Below are 21,548 nucleotides of genomic sequence, written 5' to 3' on the forward strand. Positions count from 1 at the left end.
CTCGTCACACATTTGGCATTTCACCAAAGAGAAACCGCGCCATGACCCACAGTTTTTTATATTCTGAAAATTAACTTTGGAAATATTTGTATGTACATTTTACAGTTAAAATTGTACTTGCACTACAAAAAACAGAGCAGTTAATAAAGGGATCAGGAGGTTAAGAAAGGGGGAAGGTTGCACCCTTCAGGGCTCATTACATGGAGAATGGACAAGGTTTGTCTTGGCTAAAATGACCACATTATTGACTTCTTGATGAGGCTTATTAGGATCGAGAAGAAAAAGCGGCCACCTAATCCAGGCTCCAATGACAAGTGAGACCACCGACAAAACAGCCTTTGGAGACCACCCATTGACATCACCAAATCACAAATTAGGGGGAGTGATCACATATTTTCAAGGAAGTCCCAATCAATTGCTATCTATTCCTGTCTAAGGGAATTTTTCCCTAATGGGTATGCAAGCCTTTTACAGGGTAAGTGGCTTTTGCAATGGTTCCCTTACGCAATTCTATTAGATTAGGTTTAAGGCATCCTTGGACTAACTGACAAACTTGCTGCATTCAATCTTGATGTTTACAAAAATCTTTTGCAATTAAGCTGATCAAATTAGGGGATTTGCTCCAGAAACAGCTGTCTCTTTAACAAATGTTAGATAGCTGTACTTATTCAAATGAAACAGGATGGCAAATTAGCTAATAGAATGAAGGATCTGGTTGTAACATTAATTTGTTCAAAATTAGTTTTGTTTTCCAAAACAACATCAAGGCTTAGCGGTTGATCCAGTCAGACCAAAGACAAATCCATCCAAATGTATTTTCAACAAACATGACTGTATATTCCTACACAGGATACAAACTTGTATGTCTGTGATGTTCAGAACTGAGTTTAAGAGGACTACAGTTAACGTGAAGTTCTATCTCCATAACGATACAGGCAGGACCCACATTAACATAGGCTACTATATAGTATATTTTGAGGACTTTGCTACGATGGTAACTGTGAGGATTATATAGGATAATGCTCAGTTGGTCTAAATTCTCATTGTGCACAGCGGAGTGCTTGTGAAAGAAAAGGGGTGAATATGTTATTTGAGAGTGTTTGATACACCTTGTCACAATATGTATATCCTAGTTTACTAATTAGCAAGCTTATATCTACAATGGCTATGTAATACACAGTACATATGGACAAGATGTTATTGTAAGTTGCTCGGGTTATGACTTCACTAATTTGTTATTGTTTTGTCATTCATTAACTGAATACTGATACAGTCTCAGTCAATCAAAACATAGACATGTAATTAGAAAATAACTGGGGCCACAAACATTTTTTACACATGTGCAACTACCGGTATAATAATAGACCTATAATAAAAAAGTATACAATGTAGCCTTACAGGAGTAGGTAGGCCAATATCCTGTGCTTATTAGCAGGTGATTCAATGCTAAACAGTAACTAACCACTGTGCTCAGAACATTATTTTTCTAAACTGTTAGGAACTGTTTAGCTAACTCAAGCAAAGTTAAATAATTTCTGACTTGTTTCTTGATAACTAAATGGGGTTATGGACCTTAGCTTGAAGTGGTAACATACCATTCTCACTGCATTACACACGTCATCTTCCATTATCTCTGTGTCGAGAGGTTGGCTTTGTGAAACTGCTCAGAAAACTACATCATTAGCTAACTAACTTAAGCTAGGAATGTGACATCATGGCTGTGTGAACCATAGACTGTATAACGGTGGGAACACACAAGCTGTGCAATTTATACACTGCCAACCCGCCGCTGCATACGGTATGAGTAGGTCTTACTACTGTTAGCTCCACAGTGTGAGTAGAAATTCACAATAGTAGTCGTTTGGTTGTTGTTTACCTTGTTTCAACGCGCCGTGCTGTCACCTGTTCACCTGCGGACTTCACCCCGCGCGAGCCTGCAGGAAGTAAGTGCTTCCGGTTGCCAGTGATGGTCAATGATTCACCAAAAGGGTATAGTGGGGTCGTATAAGGCTCAGTCATTTCAAATTCGTGTTAAAGTTTGGTTTTCACTTCCAAGTTGAAGTTTAGGGTCTACAGAAAAATTTGAGTCCGAGTGTCAAACACACAGATGAAAAATGGCCTCTAGGGGGCGCCGCAAAATATGTAAACTGCTACAACTTTTGATTAGATTATCCAATATTAACATATGAGGTATGTATGGATTCAGAATTAAAAGGAGAAACAGGTATACCAAGCATTTGGTGACCAGATAAAAATAAATACACTTTTATCCCAAAATATTACATGGACACAAGCGAAATTATGCTTTTTTTGGAGATAATGTCTGGAAATGTCCTCAAAGTTGCTATGAAACATGATTTTTAAAGTTATTGTAAATAAAGGCTGTTATGTGTAATGACTCGACTGGATTTAAGATTGGTGTTCAGAATATCCCTATAGCACAACTCATGGTCACAACCCTGCAGAAGCTTCTTCCTCTGTTCTTTGCTCTCGACCATCATAACTATGCCCGGTGGCTTCCAGTCTTTATAAAGGACATGGACTGTCTCCCAGATAGTATCCGGGCAGAGTTCGAAAAGGGACATTGGACGGTAACTCGCAGCAATCAACGCTTTTCAGCTATGCCGATTGACCAAGCACCCGGACAAGCCAACAAAAGGGTGAAAGGAGTGGGTGGCATAATTGGCCTCACAGAGAACCCGGACATGTTGGAACGCTGGATTGTGACAGGCCCGGAAATCAGCCGTGTCCTGGAAGAGTTTACCACTGTAAATGACAGTGATGACTCCGAATGGCGTCCTCATCACGAGGAAGGATCAGCATCACAGCAGCGTTTTCAACGTCACACCAAAGACCTGATGGAGCTGTTGCTCAGCAATGGGAATCCCTTTGAGGAGAGCAGTAAAGACCTGGTTACTTTAGATAACAAGGTGTGCGAGTCTGCAGCCGCTGCAGCATCGGTCCTTAAAGTTGAGTCAATGGGACAAGAGCAGTACAACAACTTCAAAAAGAATGTGCTGGACTCACATGACACACCACTGACAGCTCCGATCAAGCGAAACAACTTGATGTTGTTCCATGAGAAGAAAACACGCAAGAAGACAGCAGCTAAACTGAGGATGCAGCACTTCAAACGTCATGCAGAGCTTTATGGGAAAGCTTTCATTGTGCTGGAAAGCCGGAGTGGGAATTTGGAAGATTTTTTCTGCCACGAGTCTTCTCCATACCCACCTGCATTGTCATGCGAAGGATCCCTCAACTCCTGTACGAAATCAGATTTGTTGTTTTACATCCTGGGGAATCCTAAGAGTGGAGGAATATCTGACAGTGAGGAGATAGTTGCACCAGATCTTTATGATTTCATTGTCATTGATGGTGGAGCACTTATCCATTCACTGCCTGGCACGACTGTCCAAGGGAAGACCTTTGAGTCCTACTTCGACAAGGTGTTCTGCCCAAGAGTTCAACGTGACCTGAAAAGATCAACACGAGTGGACATCGTCTGGGACCAGTATCGTGCTTTGACAATCAAAGGAGGAACAAGAGAAAAGCGAGGATCAGGCACCCGACAACGCATCTCTGGCACTGCCAAAGTCCCAAGAGATTGGCAGGCATTTCTGGCAAATGAGGATAATAAGACAGAACTGTTTTCATTCCTGTCAACTGCGCTTGTAACAAATGGACAGTTCCCAGATGACAAAGATGTCTACATAACAGCAGATGATTGCGTCCACCATGTTGGAAACAGTCCTCCAATGGATCGCTGCAACCACGAGGAAGCTGACACTCGTGTCCTAGTGCATCTTCTCCATGCCCTCCAAACAGCATCAGTTGGGATGGTCTATACTGGAGACACAGATGTTGTCGTAATCCTGCTGAGTAATTTCCATCATATCAAGGCTTTGAATGCAACTGCAGAAATCTGGATCTGCTTCAAAACTGGAAAGACATCAAGAATGATCTCCCTGAACACTCTCGCCACAAAACTGGGCACAGAAACATGTAAAGCCATGGCTCTCTTCCACGCATTCACGGGATCAGACAGCACATCTTCTTTCAAGTTCAGGGGTAAGCGATCCTGCTGCAAATTGATGCACGAAGTTCCACACTTGACAGAGGAGTTCGCAACCATCATTGAGACTCCATTCCAAACCTCTCCAAGGCTGAAAGAAGTTGCAGTAAACTTTGTCTGTAGGCTGTACTCCAGTGAATCAAATGAGGAAAATGATGTTGATCTTCTTCGAATGAGGCTATTCTCACAGAAGACGAGGGATGTTGAAAGAATCCCCCCAACAATGGATGCTTTGGATCTACATCTCAAAAGGAGTGTCTTCCAAGCAAGCATCTGGACAACAGCCCACATGTAAGTATGCACCTGTATGGATTTGAGTACTATATAATCACAAAAAAAACATGCATTTATGTATTCATTCATTTAGGTCTATAATGCCTGACAACAACCCCACTGACCATGGGTGGAAAGAAGAGGACAGCAAACTTCTTCCCATTTGGACTACGCTACCACTTGCCAAAGACGTATTCCAACTACATGTGAAGTGTGGTTGTACAAGTACTTGTATAAGTCAACCTGCCAGTTCTCGGTGCAAGTGCATGAAGGCGAAGTTAAAGTGCACACGTCTGTGCAAGTGCACATGTCAGAACTTCTAAGACTGACATAGAATAAATCAAAGAAGTAAATTATAGTTATCATTGTAGAGTGAAGTTCTCAGAATAAATGTTAGCCCTATGGTCCTCTGTTCATTTTTTGAATGCCAGAAAAACTATTGTTTATCTTCTTATTGTTATTGATTTACTTTCTTCCAGATATAAAGTTATTTTGTGAAAATTTTTTGTGAATAAAATGATGGCTTGTTGGCTTGTTGGCTTGATTGATTGATTGATTGATTGATTGATTGATTGATTGATTGATTGACTGACTGAAAAAAGTTGAGACACCTGATCCTAAATCAATACATAGAAAGTTCATGGCTGTTACTACATTTTGCGGCGCCTCCTAGGGCATAGAATAGAAGAGTGAGGAGCATTTCAATTTCAGTTTAATCACCACACAGTCTTGACTTGTGAAATAACATTAAAAAGTAAAATTCCTTAGCAACTGTGAGGATATTTTCAGACTTTATCTTTAAAAAAGCATAATTTCGCTTGTGTCCATGTAATATTTTGGGCTAAAAGTGTATTTATTCTGGTCACCAAATGCTTGGCATACCAGTTTCTCCTTTTAATTCTGAATCCATACATACCTCATTTGTTAAATTTGGTTAATCTAATCAAAAGTTGTAGCAGTTTACATATTTTGCGGCGCCCCCTAGAGGCCATTTTTTATCTGTGTGTTTGACACTCGGACTCAAATTTTTCTATAGACCCTAAACTTCAACTTAGAAGTGAAAACCAAACTTTAACACCAATTTGAAATGACTGAGAAAAATTACACATGCATCCGACCCCACTATAGTTTCCCATTGGAATTATGACAATAACAATCTCCTCCTCGATATAATCTCCATTTCTGTTATATAAAATGAATTAACAAAATAAATATTGATAAGAAACAAATGAAAATCATAGGTATTTTAAATTGTGTTTATTTATTTCACTGGATAACTTTTATGCTAACTGTCATTTCACTGTCTTTGATAGTTATTTAGTTTTTGGGGTATTGTTGTAAGCTGCCACAAACAATCCCCCATGTGGAAAGTAGGCTAGTTATAATTTACTCTAACTGCGGGTCCAGCATGCCCTGAAACGTAGCCTACTCACTGTGTTTCGCTTATTAAAACAATTATTGTATCAGGCTGGTAGCTATCATGAGTGGCTGGTTCAAAAATCATATGCTGCTGGGTCTGTGAATGCAGCACAGAAGTACTGGATTCTTGACAATCGTATGTAGTTCAACAGAAGGGAACGTCTTATTAAATCACCCTCAGAAGACTATAAGGATGGTAAATGTGCCAATTTAGTTTGTCAGTGTGAATTGTGTATACGTAGAGAATAAAGGCCTGGGCCAACAATACCACATTGACTCGTGGGTGTATTTCTTTGCAATAACTTTTGAGATCCAATTTGGCTTTGGTAACTAAATTAAGGTTGTGGTTCACTAAACGACTCTCATCATGGATGTATCTACGGGTCACGCCTTATGACAGTTGGTTGTCCCTCCAATCATCACATGTCATTACAGTAATCAAATAAAAGTAAGACAAAGAGCAATGTAATAGCTTAGCAGCGACATTATGGTGTGCATCTCCTGGAGTACACGACCAAGGGGAACGACAGATGGCTTCCCATTGCCGAGTTTATTGTTTTTCTACTCCCATCATACCAATCAAATAAATGATTTCAGTCTGCAACGATTATCCTAATTCATTCAAATCAAAAACTTGTTGCTCTGTTTGGTGACATGGTGCCATATGCCAGCATGGCGTCTTCATTGGGGGCCACACACTGTGAAACATATTTATGGGCTTACATGGCTGCACATGATGTGATCACTTTCCCCTTTGTGTATTATTTATTTATGTATTCTTAATTTTTTTTTTACTTTCTACATTTAGAACGAAGATGTTCAGAGGAAAACTGCCACTAGCAACTTTCACCACCTCCACACCTATTGTTGATGCAGAAGTGACTTAATCTGGCATGTGTGTGAAGACACGTTTTTGGGTTGGTTTCTAAATTTCATTTCTGAAATTCTCATCAGGCATAAACAGCACATCTTATTTATTGGCCCTTCTATCTATTTTGCTTGTATGTTTCTCACCACTGCAAAACATTTAAATGCAATTTAAACAACAGGCTTGCACAAAACCAACCTCGCCAGTAGCTTGCCTGCTAGCTGTGTACCATGGATTATGAATCTGATTATACTTTGAAAAACCACATTTCACTTTCTTGCACTCCTTATTCTAAGGAATTGTAGGACATATTGGCAAATAAGCCCATTTGCTTTCTTGCCGAGGGTGAGATGAGTAGATAAATCTCAATCTTGTGGCTTTACTTAAATATAAAGCTTTTGCTGTTAAGCGTAGCTTTGCACTGGAAAAGCGGAGTGTCATGTGTTCTGTACAAACATTAGAGTTGTGTCAGTTCTTTCATCTACTCTCAGCAAGAAAGTGAATGAGTTTTCACAACAGCCATTTTATTGTTACCTAATATACTTTTCAATATTTGTACATTTCATATACCAATCAATCAATCAATCAATCAATCAATCAATCAATCAATCAATCAATCAATCAATCAATCAATCAATCAATCAATCAATCAATCAATCAATCAATCAATCAATCAATCAATCAATCAATCAACTTGATTTTGTCATTGCACATGTTTCAGAGCAACGAAATTCTGTTTACAGTTACACCCCGCCAAGAAACATAAAAAGACAGTGAGCAAACATGGGAGACAGAAGGGATGAACTGAATAATAGTAACCATAATAGTCGATCAGTGAAGTTTTATCTTATTGTGTGTTGATATCAGCAAGAGATTAGTTTACATTTCCTTTTACAATAGTCTGATTTACTAACACCTCCCCATCATCACCATATCCCACCTCGCACACACACACCCACCCAGCCACACACACAAACACACACACACACACACACACACACACACACACACACACACACACACACACACACACACACACACACACACACACACACACACACACACACACTCCTACCACACAAGCTTCCACATCAAGGTGTTGACAACCCACTGAAAAAGGCATGCTGATTTTATGTAGGATGTATGGCAGTGTTGAAAAGTTGATAAGATAAAATCTCAGGTGTCAGTGAGTGAAAAAAAAACCCAACAACAACACATGCTCCGGTTGAGAAGAGGTACTGAAGTAATGCTCTAATTGTGGAATAGGTGATGAAACGCTCGTTGGGAGTCTGGAGATCTCAGCAACACATGCTAACTGTGAAAGCCATCAGCTATTACAGTGTTTTAATGTGCGGCACATCGCACACTGAGGACTGTGGGGTGGGATGAGTGATGGCTGTGGCAGATTTCTTTCTGTGGGGGAGCAGCCAGTGTATAGGACGCATAGCATTACAGCTGGCATTCTGCAAAGGTTCATTAAAACTGTGATTTCTATTGTTCACGCTTTGTTTCATGTGTACTTTACGACATATCTCCGCTAAAGTCGACCCCATAAACACTGGATCATCCTACCCTTTCGCTACATATTATGCACACATATCCCGGTGAGCCTTAACAATGTTGTAGTTGTGAGTGGTAATCAGTGGGTGACAGAAGAGCCCCTGGACCAATATTATCCCTCAGTGAATGACATTGCACCCAAATGATAAAAAACAGCAAAGGTTTCCTTTTCATGTGTAAAGGTCATTCACTGTGTTCTGTAATTTGCTGACACTAGTCTGGGGACCGAAGATGGAGATTTCTGTGTTGCCACCCCGAGAGTAATAATATCCCTATCTCAACCTGGGAAATCTACTGCGCCCCAATGTCCCCGTCACCCGCGTGAACCCATTATGGGCTGTGTAGAAATCTGCAGCTCCCATTTCATATATGAACCTCACTCCCCCCCTCCCCCCTCCTCCTCCTCCCCTTTCTGTCTACACATAAAAGAAAATCCCTGTGTCTCCTGAATAGCTTATAATAACAAGCTTTACCCTTAGTGGCCCCCCATAGGATATAGCCTTGCAAGGCTCTATAATATCATGCTTTTTTTCTAATTATAGGTCAGTTTGGTCCAGGCTCATTCGTGCATTGGCTGACAAATCTCCCGAAACATTATGGTTTTGCCAACTGTGATTTAATTTTTCCATTTTATGCCATCTGTTTTCCTGGCTGAAGCACAAGTTGGAAATGTTGGAACTGCCGATTCATTTCGTTATTCTTCACATTTATAGTTTAAAATATAGCACGTCCAAAAAATAGGAGATTTCTCGAAGACTTACGGGGGGTCTTCACTTGACCTGTATGCCCCATCTTTGAGAATGCATTCCTACGTTATGCATCTGGAGAGGGTCAGTGTAGCTTAAGCAATTTCTTTCAGATTTTTTTTTTTTAATTTTTTTTTACATGCACTCATCTCTTACCAGCTTACCCTTTATCGCTCAACTTATCATCAAACACACCCATGCACTCTCATGCATCCGTGCGTGTGCACCACATACCCACACAAATGCAAGTACACACACATACACACACATATACTTTCCTCCGTCTGGTGGGGAGTCTGGACTGCTCCGACTGACTGCGCCTCACTGCCCTTGTGCAGTGGTGTGCCAGTTGTGCCTTCCCCCATCGCTGTGAATGCCACCATCTGGTGTGCCACGTGGACATCATAATCTCCCCTTAATTACATTAGCAGTGCAATCAGTTACTGCATTACAAGGCCGGGCGAAGAGCTTTTAAATCTTGGAGGAAATCATAAATAATTGCACTAAGTACCCAGCGCCAGATGTGCGTGCCAACTTGGCTGGCATGAGATAAATAGTAACCTCAACAACGGTGTTCAATATCGACTCTGCAAACATTTCTTGGGCAGTATGATCCCCTTGTCTTTTTTTTGCTCTGGTCCCTGTCCTTCGAACTATCCCCTTGGAGTCCTTGACTTTGTGTGTGTGAAAGCACACACAGAGTTTTCAGATCCACTTACTGTACAGTGGGCTACCTGTTGCTGCAGTGTTTCCCTCGCTGCAGTGTGTGACTGATGGCATCCAGCAAACAGTTTGTAACAAGGTGCTTCACAGCATCACCATTCAGTCCATTACATCAACCTTCAATCATTCTTCAGTCGTGTAATTACATGTTTCTCAAGGTATCTTGTGCTCGAAAATTGAAATTCTTAAGGGACTGGGTCAGGTGTGTGAGAGAGAGTGCGTGTGTGTGTGTGTGTGTGTGCGGGGTAACAAGACATTACGCATTATGAGCCACCGTCACGTCTCTTTCTCCTCGGAGGGGATGTTGCGTTGTGTTGCATGGTACTTTTCACTCATCTTGCTGTCATGTTCTCAGTTCCCAGGGCTGCTCATACTGACACACATCTCACTCAGTTTGTTGCCAGAGTAGAGCACTTCCTCTTACCCACAGGATAGAGAGGGCCACTAGCCAGTGTCAGCACACACCCAGTGCTCACTAACGTTTTGAACAGTATGCTTCAATTATTTACCAGTGGCATTAAAGGACACATTTTGATTCATCATAGCATGTGAAGCACAGATGTCACAACCCTAACCCTAACCCTAACCCTAACCCTCACAAATAATAAAGTGGATTGCTGCAATGCATGTACAATACCATTAGCAAAACAGAAAAAAACTAAACTGTGTAAAGCTTACTTGCTTGCTTTGAATACACCTGTGCTTTTCCTGTTATTGCATGTCAAAGTATAAATACAAATTGTATAAAAATTCTACTGTAGTTTACACTGCAGATTTATGTGAAACGAAAACAAGAACTTATTTGGACCAAAGTTGACACATGGTGTTTGGGGTGATATTAATGGCACACACAATGCTACGTAAGAATACAAAAAAGCTTGTCCAAGTCCCAAGGCTGGATGCTGCAATGCACTCGTGTTTGGGATCCCTGCCAAGTGTCTTTAGAAACTTCTATATTCAGTGCTGCTAGGATCCTTCAGAGAGTGTGGAAAGAGATCACCACATTACCATTATCCTTTACAAACTTCACAGACTACTGCTCCCCTTCTGTGCAGACTTTACGATCCTTCCCAATATATGTGAACTATAGTGTTCAGGATTTAAATTCATTTTATTCCCCTCAGAAGTGTAATTCCTTTGTGTTTCCATGAAGGTATGAGATCATCGCTTTCACTAAAACACATTTTGTTATAAAGGTAAAATAGAAAAATCTCAAAATATGGGATTGTGCGGTTTAATCTCTCTTTCTTCGGACAGGTGTGAAAATGCTGGTACATATAATTTCTAATATGTTTCATTAAAATATGTCTTATGTCATGGCATAGATGGACATACACATGTAGACACTGAATCTCATCCATAACCCCTTCTGGCCAAACTAACCAACCATTAACCAAGATAGTTCTGAAATTTGTGCATCGTAAACAAATGTTGTTATGCAAACATATATTTTACGATGGTGATATAATTTTTCTGTGTTGATCAATATAGTCAATATGGGCAAATGTATCTATTTTTTGTGGATGTGGTCAATATTTACATCAGACAACCTTGAGCCTTAAAAGTGTCTTACATCCACACTTGTGTTTTTCTTGAAAGCTGAGTCAAAAGAAACAGCTCGCAGTATTCGGCTCCTCCAGATACACTTCCCTCACTCGTAAATAAGATATACATTCATAAAAAGGCAGCGTGACAATCCATCTCCCCGATGGAGCTATTGATATTAACATGTACGTTGCCCATTTCAATTTGATCACAATCTGGCCTTCAAAGTGCTTTTTAAATGAACGGGTGTGTTTTCTGCTAAACAACGGGAGGATAAAAAAAAACAACAACAACAGAGTGAAGAAAGAGAATTACAGATATTGACTAAATACGTCTTATCATTTATCATAATTTCTCCATCCACTTTGTCACGGCTTCAACATTTTAAGGAAGACAGATGATACAAGATGTTGTCCTCTCTTTCATACTTTCCGTGCTCTGGGGAGTGTGTCCAATACGGACTTAGTTTACCTCTTTGCAATTCAGTTGGCATGCGTTTGTCACTATCTAGACACGCCGTGCATTTTTTCGCATGTTTTTCTTACGTGCTGTGCTATGGGACATCTGGCATTTGCACCTTTAACCTGTATGATGAAGGAGGCGATTCACCAGCAGCAATGCATCTCACTAATAACAAATATTTAGAGGGCAGCGTGTCAAATTACTACACGGCTGTTTTAGTTGACTAAGCGCTTGATATATGTTATTCAGGGAGTTTTTGAAGGCGCCACAATGTCAGCTGTGGTGTCATTAAGAAGCAAGGCTGTGAAAGGTGTGGCATTTTGCTAGTGTGTGTGTGTGTGCGTCCCGGTGGGCTTTATGCTGAGGTGGTCGGGCTCGGCAAGGGCGGCCATTAATATCGCAGAGGGAAATATTCCCATGGTGAGGTGACTGGTTGTAGAAGGTCCTGCTCCAGCGCAGACACCTACAACAAGAAAGTTCAAGAAAATTGCTGAGCGTGAGCTTAGTAGCAGCCATATGTTCCCCTGCTAACCGATGCAAAATATCCTTTGTTAAAGAAAACCTTCAGGAGAAAAGTGATCTACTGTCCAATTTTCCTTATCCTTCATCTGAAGTTACCCAAATCAGATAGATATCATAGAAGAAATACAGGGAATACGAGGAGTTATTCCTTTAATAAGATGTTGTGATAGGATTGAGCTGCTATCCCAACAGTTTTTTTTGTATTCCTTGTTCTTTACACAGCGATCTTCACATCTATTATACACACAGGACTTTGTCATTCAACTCTCTTATGTATTTGAATGTGTTGTTTGCCCTGGTGTGGTGTGATTTAGAGGGAACATTTTATCAGAGCTAGCCCAAGCAAGCCCGGTCCACCAGGGAGCCAGGCATTTTATACGGGTATAAATAATCAATGCCACTGCATCTGTAATGGCCTGTAATGCTGTTTGTTAACTCCTCCACTTCACCCCGCCCCCACCCAGAAAGGCTGGTTTGTTGCTCAAACAATAGAAACGGATTGCATATGGCTAATTGACAAGGCAGGGGCACCTCTCTTTAGCTGTCTTTTCTGTCTCTCCGTGATACCCCCACCACGGCCCATGGCTCCTCTTATATCACGCAACAAGACGCCTTTTTGTTTTGTTTTCCATCATCTAAGCGTTGGGCCACGTGTGTATTGCTTGCTGAATGTGCAATGTGTAGCAATAATTTATCTCTGCGTGAAGTGTACACTACACGCAGTGGACAAATGGAAAATAAAGGTAATTAAGCCCACATTATAATGGTCATGATAACTTGTGTGTGTGAATTGCAGCCAGATTGTGTCCATCTGATTTCTCGTGTGTCATTTCGGCTGTTGCTTATTATGAGCTCCATCCATTAACTTTTATTGATCATCTTTCTGCCAAACCAACAAGGGGCTTCAAACTTCTGCCAAAATGTTTAATTATTTGAAATGAAACACCAAAAGACTTGAACATATGTTAAGCTATTTTTAAATGATTGTGGTTAAAGCTATAGTGTGTAACTTCTGTTGCCCCCATGAGTAATTCTGAACACTGTCTGCGCATCTACAGTATATGAGGTAAGCCAATCGGTGATCGCCTATGGATTAAATACATGATGTTCGTCCAGGTTTTTTTCTTAGCAGACACCAGTTTGTAAACACTGCCATACTGAAACATACAGAGACAGTTTTGTTGAGCTGATAGGCTTAATCAACTTGGTGTCAACTCGTCTGGCATAGCTTGAATGTAACCAACATTCATTTATATGAAAAAGTTACGCACTATAGCTTTAATGGATTAAGTAAAAAAGGTGCACACTAGTTTTTGCTAGTGCTGCTCAGAGCCATCCCTGTTGCATCCACGTGTCATATTTTAAATATAACCAGCAAATAAAAAAACAAAAAAACAAAAAATACCAAAACCACCCCCCTTCGGCACACACATACACACAGCCTAACATGATACATATTTTAAGTCCCCCACACCCTCCTCCCCCATCTCACCCGTGAGCCTCTCATTTCCATTATTATTAATATCTGCCTGTTTAATTTTCAGCTCTGTCATAATGTGTCGACCTAAACTACAAGAGACAATCCCTTATTGATTACTTTCCCAGCAGCCCCGGCGCATGCCCCAGCTGATCACGCCTCTCATGCACAGACATCTCATGCATTTCAGATAATAAGCCGCTGCTCCGGAGTTGAAACAAATTGGATGTGCAGTCAGTCACTGTCCAAGTGAATCATGTTGCAGTCTGTCAGTGGACTAGGCTTGGATTATCATCTTACCCATGCGAGGCAAAAAAAAAAAAAAAAACACCTTCCATAATGGCAGGGTGGTATATGTTAGCTCCACTCCCACATTGTTGCAGAGTTATATATTGGGATTATTGATCACCCTGCATGCTGTTACATCCCATATACATTAAAATACACAAATATATGCAGGGACATGAAGGAACACGTCAACACGTTCTCTTCAAAACATTAACCAAATTATGACATAGGAAGACATACTATGACTGGCATGTTTGACATCTATGTCATTTGTATCAGTATAATTCATAAAAAAAAATCTCCCTCCTCAAATGTCACTGAGACAGACAGTTATTAAAAAAATCTATTTTGAGTGTTTCAATTCAAATGGAAATGCTCTTTTTATTTATTTTGACAGAGCTTGAAGTGTCAAACAAACACAATTTCAATCATCTCTCATGCTAGATGTACTGTATGCTTTAGGGTGTTGTCAGACCAAAGTGGTGGCTTTCACCATCAGAGCTCATGGCATTTAGAAAAGTTCCCATGAGAAAAAAATTGACAAGATATGAATTAACAAACCGCCAAACCTCTGAAATCATAAGGGGCAAAGTCCTTATAACAAGCAGGCTCTTGTTTACATGGCATTTTAACACATTAGGATAAAAAATTTGACACAACCAGGAGGCTGAGCTACTTGGATGACATTCCTTGTTTATGCACCTTATTTTCTGTCCTGTTAACAGCTATGTCTATAGCAGTACAGCAGTACAGCACTTACAATTGTAGATGCTCAACATACAATGCTCGCACATGTTGTACTATACATGGACAAGTCATACACTGAGCCAAAAACTACTTCCGTACAGCAAACAATGCCTCCATTGTATGAACTTGCTTTGGATTCTGCAACTGGGAGAGAAAAATAAAGCATCCTGTCACACTGGACCTGGCTCCGTTTCAAGTTGTTGCACTTTCACATTAAAAAATCAAAAAGGGAAGTTTGTTTGGAGTTGCACAGGAAGACATGATTAATAATACATGGGGATTACAGAGCACATACCGTGCTGCACTGACTTTAATAAGTCCACGGAGGGAAAACAAACCCGCACTATGAAAACAACCACACGCTGCCTGAAGAACATCTGCATTAAACACCAATAAATCAGCATTTTCCCCCTCAGTGTTAAGTATCAGTAAGTGCCTCATGTTGAATAAAACACACCAACGTATATATGATAGCCATCACATTTAGTTGCCAGTCTGAGATTTTTTAGCAAACTATATGACATGAAGGTTTGATTTGGGGAAGTACACCTGAGCTACTGTGGTTTGCTGCAGAAACCCTGAGAAGTAGAATAATTGGCACCCCAGTGTAAGGCTCCCTCTGTTTGGTGCCGGCTGTTTAAAATATGGATGATATTGTTTTCATCGCTGTGCTTTTATTGAGTTCTACTTGGTCCGTGCAGCATAATCCTCTGACTCTGACCTTTTTCTGGCATGTGGGAAAAGTAAATAAACAAGGCACTGATGTATCCCCTCTGTTACCAGAGGAGCCGCGTTCCAGTTGATCATATTCAGGTGTCTTGGATTCTGAAAGCTCGTCTGTGGGCGTCTAAGCAAAAATAGAGAGATGCCTTTTTCTGTGGAGAAGGCGGAAAACAATGGATGATGGGGAGAAAAAAATAAATGTATTGACAACTGTGATTGGTGGAGAGCATCTGTTCTCTATCGGCACTTTCCCCCTGCCAGTAAAGCCAGAGGCTGTTGACCATGAGATGTTTGAGTCTGAACGCTCAGTAAAAATGTAGCTCCTTGTGGAGGTCCCGATAAAACACAGAAAAACCCAAGTTAAAGACAAGGTTAAATGTACTTTAAAAACACGTCTTTGATCAACCGAATGTGTTTGCGGCGTACAGATGGTGGAACAAAGCAAGACGTTTCCTGCAAACAGCCCAGTCCTGGCACAAGTTGTCTGAGGCATTCTACATTATTCTCCAGTCTCAGCTATGACATGTTCTGCACAGCAGCCATAAACTACGTGGATATCACACTAATCCCAGTCTCATTGCATTATTCCACTCATGGCCATCCATTGTTAACGCTTGCATAAATACATAGATAAGACAATGATTAAATTTAAGTCAAGTCTTTCTCGTTCTACACTGTCGTCTTAAATCATGCATAAATGTGATAATTACCCGCAGTAGGCCAAAAGGGCCCATCACTGCCACTTTATATCCAATAAACGCCACGACCTGATCACTATAATTGACCATCTATCAGGGTCATTGAGGAGTCCAATGTTGTTAACCGTCGCTTATAATTCCTCTTGATCATTGCTAATTACAGAAAGTGGGAGAAACCAATATTCCATACACCCAGCGAGCAGCTACCAACCATATCCAAGTGGTAGGACGGCATGTTTTGATGTGTTGTCATTAAGCTATACATGTTTATAACTTTAAAGGCCCCGAACACTTATTTTTTCTCAATCAGTTTCTGAATAGGATTTTTGGACTTCTACATAAAATTAACATTTTCAGCCAAAGTTAAAATAGTTTTGGTCATTTAACGAGAGATTTCTCTTTTAATAGTTTTAATTGAGCCCTTCCAGCTGGTTTGAATGTTCAAGGCCACCCACTTGACCAATTCAGCCACATTGTCAATCAAATCTGATCAAACCAGAACCACAAAGAGATTAATTGAGTTTTTCAATATCTAACTCTTATTACGGATTACAAAGTACTACTGTACTCCTTTAATGCAATAGATAATTAAGGATTTGAAACCATGTTTCTTAGGGGCTTTAAAGGTATAGTGCGTAATATTGAAGTATTTAGCGGCATCTAGTGGTGAGATTCTAGATTGCAACGCTCCCTTGCTTACCCAAGCTATACTGGCCGCTAAATATGGGATCATCCACCATTTATAAGATAACTTCAATTAGTACAAAGTCTTTGGCACACAACAACAACCACTCTGTTTTCAGGTGCATTTCTGGTGGACACCAACTTTATATGAAAACACATAAGGCTGTTAAGTTTTGTCTATTCTGTGCTACTGTAGAAACATGGCGGTGCAACACGGCGGCCTCAGTGGAGGGCTCCCTGCTCCTATAGTTACAAAGGGCTCATCCTAATGTAATAAAAAAACAAGTTTTATTTTCAAGCGATTACTAATACACTAATGAAAACATGAATGTTATATTGTTATGTTATATTCCATTAAAACATGCCTATACATTCTACACACTGTACCTTTAAGGAGTATTACCTTGTTATCAACTAGTTTTCTGTGGTAGATGAGAGAATGTAGGCTACAAAACAATTATATTGTAACATAGTTAACTTGTTGTTTTATTTAAATACGTCTTATATAAGAAATGCTTTTGATTTTTCTCAAGAGAGATTGGCCTTCTGCTCATGAATTTCATTTAGCCTTGTAAAGTTCTGTTAATATAGCACGCAATCTGACACAGATGCCACCTATGTGGGCGACCTCTAATGACATTTTAAATAAGCTTGAATATGCACATACAATAAAGCATATTACTACCTATTTAACAGTTCACATTTTAAAATTAAATTTCCTCTGCCAACATTTGCACCCCATTTCATCCGGGCTAGTATGATGCACTGTTCACTGGGGCAACAAGTCATTGAGAAAATGCACAATTTATTGAAATTTTTATGGAAAGACCCTTACCCCCTTTCACCACCGCACAATTACGTAAAAGCCATCCAGCCCTTGAGTAACCCGTTTTATAGTAATTCATTTATGACTCTGGTCACAGAGGGGATGCCTCTCCTGCCTCAAACACCCTAAAACATGTGTGGATGGCATGAGGATGAAATCCACAGCGCAGTGAAGGGCACAGCTTTCATCAAGACGTTCCCCTTTTCTTCATAAGCACATCATAAAATATATTTCATTCTGCTTTTACTATCGACTTGTTTCATTACAAAGCTGTACATTTTATTTCCACGGAATAGGAGTGACATAACCAAGGCTCATTTGGGTACTTGGAAATGCATCCCCCTTGATGGAAAACATGCCGTTCAAATTGCTCTTTTTAGAGAGGGAGGGAGGGCATTAGAAGATGGACAAGCTTAAAGAAGCCGGCAAACGATGCTACAGACAGAGAAATAAAAGGAGAGTGAAACAAAGAGATTGAGTTAGTGGTTGAGAGCCCTGCTATAGTCTCTCCTGAGATGAGTATGATGATTGCACCCACATTCCACTGCAGAGCTAAAACCCCTTGGAGGCTTTTGGAATGTGAAAACCTACTTCTTCTCTCTTTATAGTACAACACTTAGGCAGCGTACCACTTCTTTTTTTTCTCTTCTCTTTTTTTTCTCCACCCTGAACATTGCTCACATCGCTGTTCCCTGAAGCTTGAAAGCACAACATTTCTCAGCCAGCAACTCCCACTGGGACCAAAGCCCAGAGATGGAAATGCAAAGGATATGTTTTATTGGACAGTTGCAGACAAATAAATCTAAATATGTATTTTGGTCATGTTTGTGTGCCGACCGCATCCTGAGGGAGTTGGAATGATTATATGACATAAATAACAGTGTGGTAGCATGATATTAGGTCACATGTTTACATACGTGGACCTAAGGGTCAGGGAGGGGAATAATTCAAACACTATTTCTCTTCTTTTGAAGTGAACATTGTTTTGGTATAACATACATGGTGCTAGGAGACATGCTAGGAGACAAGCCGGTATGTGCAGACTATTAATGAGAGATGGAACCATACAGTCAGGTAAAATATACATACTTAAGTGGATAAAAGTCTAAGCTGTGCTGAAGCCTGCCAGCGACGCACAAATCAACCTGTCCAGGGTGTGTGTGTGTGTGTGTGTGTGTGTGTTTGGTGTGTGTGTGTGTGTGTGTGTGTGTGTGTGTATGTGTGTTAGTGAGGGGAGGGGGGGGGGGGGCGGTGGTGGCTCACCCTGAATAAAATGGTTTGGGCTCACTGATCTGCGTGAAGGAAAGTCAATGGGAGGTGTCAATGAGAGGGCAGGCGGAGACTCTCGGCAATCACATGTCCTGTGATTGACATGGCCTAACCTAGGGGGCTGTGGGACATGTCAGCGTAGTGCAGCCCTCTAATATGGCCTCGGCCCACGTCGTCCTCATAGGAGCACAGTGAATTATGGCCCAAGACGGGAGGTTACCTGACCCAACCTGCATCCATTTTACTGTGTGGCTTTACAGGGCAATCGTAGACTTTCAATTTAATTGTTCGGGGTTTTTTTCTTTGTATGTTGCTTTACTCAAAAGTATGACATTTGTAAAACAAATAAATACAAATCTTAACATATGCTAAAATAAAAACTATCAAAAATACCTTTCATTGAGGTGGAAGAATGGTTGCATTTTTCATAGCCTGATATCCTATCACCTGTCTCTCAATGGGCTATAGCATCAGTGCTTATTAGTATTGACATATCCATAGCGATAGATCACCTATTTCGTCACACTTTTGGAATGGAAAATGTCATCTCAGTTGCTAAGAGCTCCCTGAGATACGCTCTGTGGATTTTCTACAGATCTATTATTGTACAGATATGAAACACTGTTTAAGCTATCTGCTTAACATTATTTTCCCTGTTTCATTTATTTAGTTTTTATTATACCTTATTTTGAAATAAAATAATGCCTTTAAAAAATATATTTCCTTGCTTTTCAAGACTCCACTTTAATAACAAAGAAGAAAAACCCATGTGCTTCAACTTCCCAAACCTTTGTCTTTGAAGGTAAAGCAAACTTGGGAAATAAAAGTGCCGGCCTATATGGCAAACTGCACTTCAGAGAATTCAGCCTCCATTCTTCTTTCTGCCACGCGTGACAAGTGAGCCACGCAGCTTTGCAGAATTATATATCTGCGTGTCTAATTATTTCTTTTCAAGTCCATACAATGAAAGACTGCATGCCTTTTTCTCTTGCCGGGGCTAGGACAGCGTGAGGAGTGCCCCCCAAAATATTCCCTCTCATGCCTCTGACATGCACATCTGTCTGCACGTCACCATCGCAACTTTCCAGACGTCTCTGCTTTTAATGAAAGAGATCTCCTAGCTACAAATGGCGGCGGCTGCTGTGATGACACATTTCAATTCCATTGTGCAAATAGAATCTCTCAGAATTTCTTTTAATCTTTATTATTCACCGCTTCATAGTTCAAAACCACAGTGAAGACGTCAGGCAATTGCCCCTTCACAACAATACATATACCACACATACTGTATTGTAATAAAGGTGTGTAACATAGAAATACTCCTGAATAATACAGAAAAACGAGCAGTATTGCAACAGGAACAATGATGACATCTTTCACATTATACAAGTCCTTTTTTGATATTTTACAAAAGTTAAAATGTTGGATGTTGATTGTTGTTTATGTCATTGAAGTGGACCGTTTCCCCCGGTTTTTCTTCCATTGAAAGATGGCTGTTAGGAAATGCTTCTGCTGCAGTGTGGTCACAAGGGGGTAGCATTGACACAGTTGTTTAAGCCCTTCAGCAGGCAGCCCAGCAGCAGCAGGACAAACTGCCTTTGATGTAATTGAGGTCTTAGACCTCTTAGAAAAGCATATATTGGTTTGTATGCGGAAATGTTCGAGGAACAATGGATTTCCATAAGTGGATGTAAAATCGTATTTGGAGCATCCCCGGCATGCTAACCACTCTCTAAACAATAAGAAAAAGGACTCCTTCAGGATGGGACGTGTAATTCCGAGGCACTTACAGGCTGGAAATGCAATGGAATGTAGCATTAGGATTAAATGTGCGGCTAAAAGATACAGACTTGACTAGTTTCGGGCCCTTTGCCGGGTGATTCATTCAAATACATTTGTAGATATTCTCAGCTGTGTACGGCAGGGCTATACATCCTAATAGAAGTCAGTGAGCAGCATAAGAGCACCTCCTTTTGTCTCTCTTTCAGTGCAAAGATTCAAAGTGGATTGATTTTTTTTGCGGTTGATTTAAATGACAAATATGTTTTTATAATATCATTAATATTTCTAGCATTGAAAAACAGAAACTCACGGAAAGCAGGAATCGAGAATCCGACATGTTTAGATTAAGCTGTTAATTATCAATCATTCCTTGCCTCACAGGTATTACCCTAACTAAAAATGTTTTTGGTCGATCCATCTTATCATCCAAAGTAATACTTAAGAGTACGACTCTGGCAGGGCCTCATAAATAAAGGTTGCATATTTACATATTCAGTTTATCATGAATATTGCATACTCTGTACATAAAAATTCAAATGCAGTGTTTATGAAATATGATCATGCAGCAAATGTGAGAAGACACAGAGCACAGCCCATTGGTACACAGGGGGGATTTAGAGCATCCCTCTGTGATTAATAAAGAATGAAATAGACATGAGACCTGCGGAAATTAACTCCTGCTGCAAGACTTTTTGTTTTTCCTTCATCTACTCATATAATTACAGTCATCGTATGGGCTCCCTTACTTTTGAATATATTTTTTAAAAGCCCAAACCAAATTTGATATTTGACAGTATATACATCAAGGTTATAGATTATTGTCCCATTAAGTCAGTGACATATTCAAACCCTTTACCTATCTGC

This window comes from Ammodytes marinus (genome assembly GCF_949987685.1).
Source record: "Ammodytes marinus genome assembly, chromosome: 2".
Lineage (NCBI taxonomy): Eukaryota > Metazoa > Chordata > Actinopteri > Uranoscopiformes > Ammodytidae > Ammodytes > Ammodytes marinus.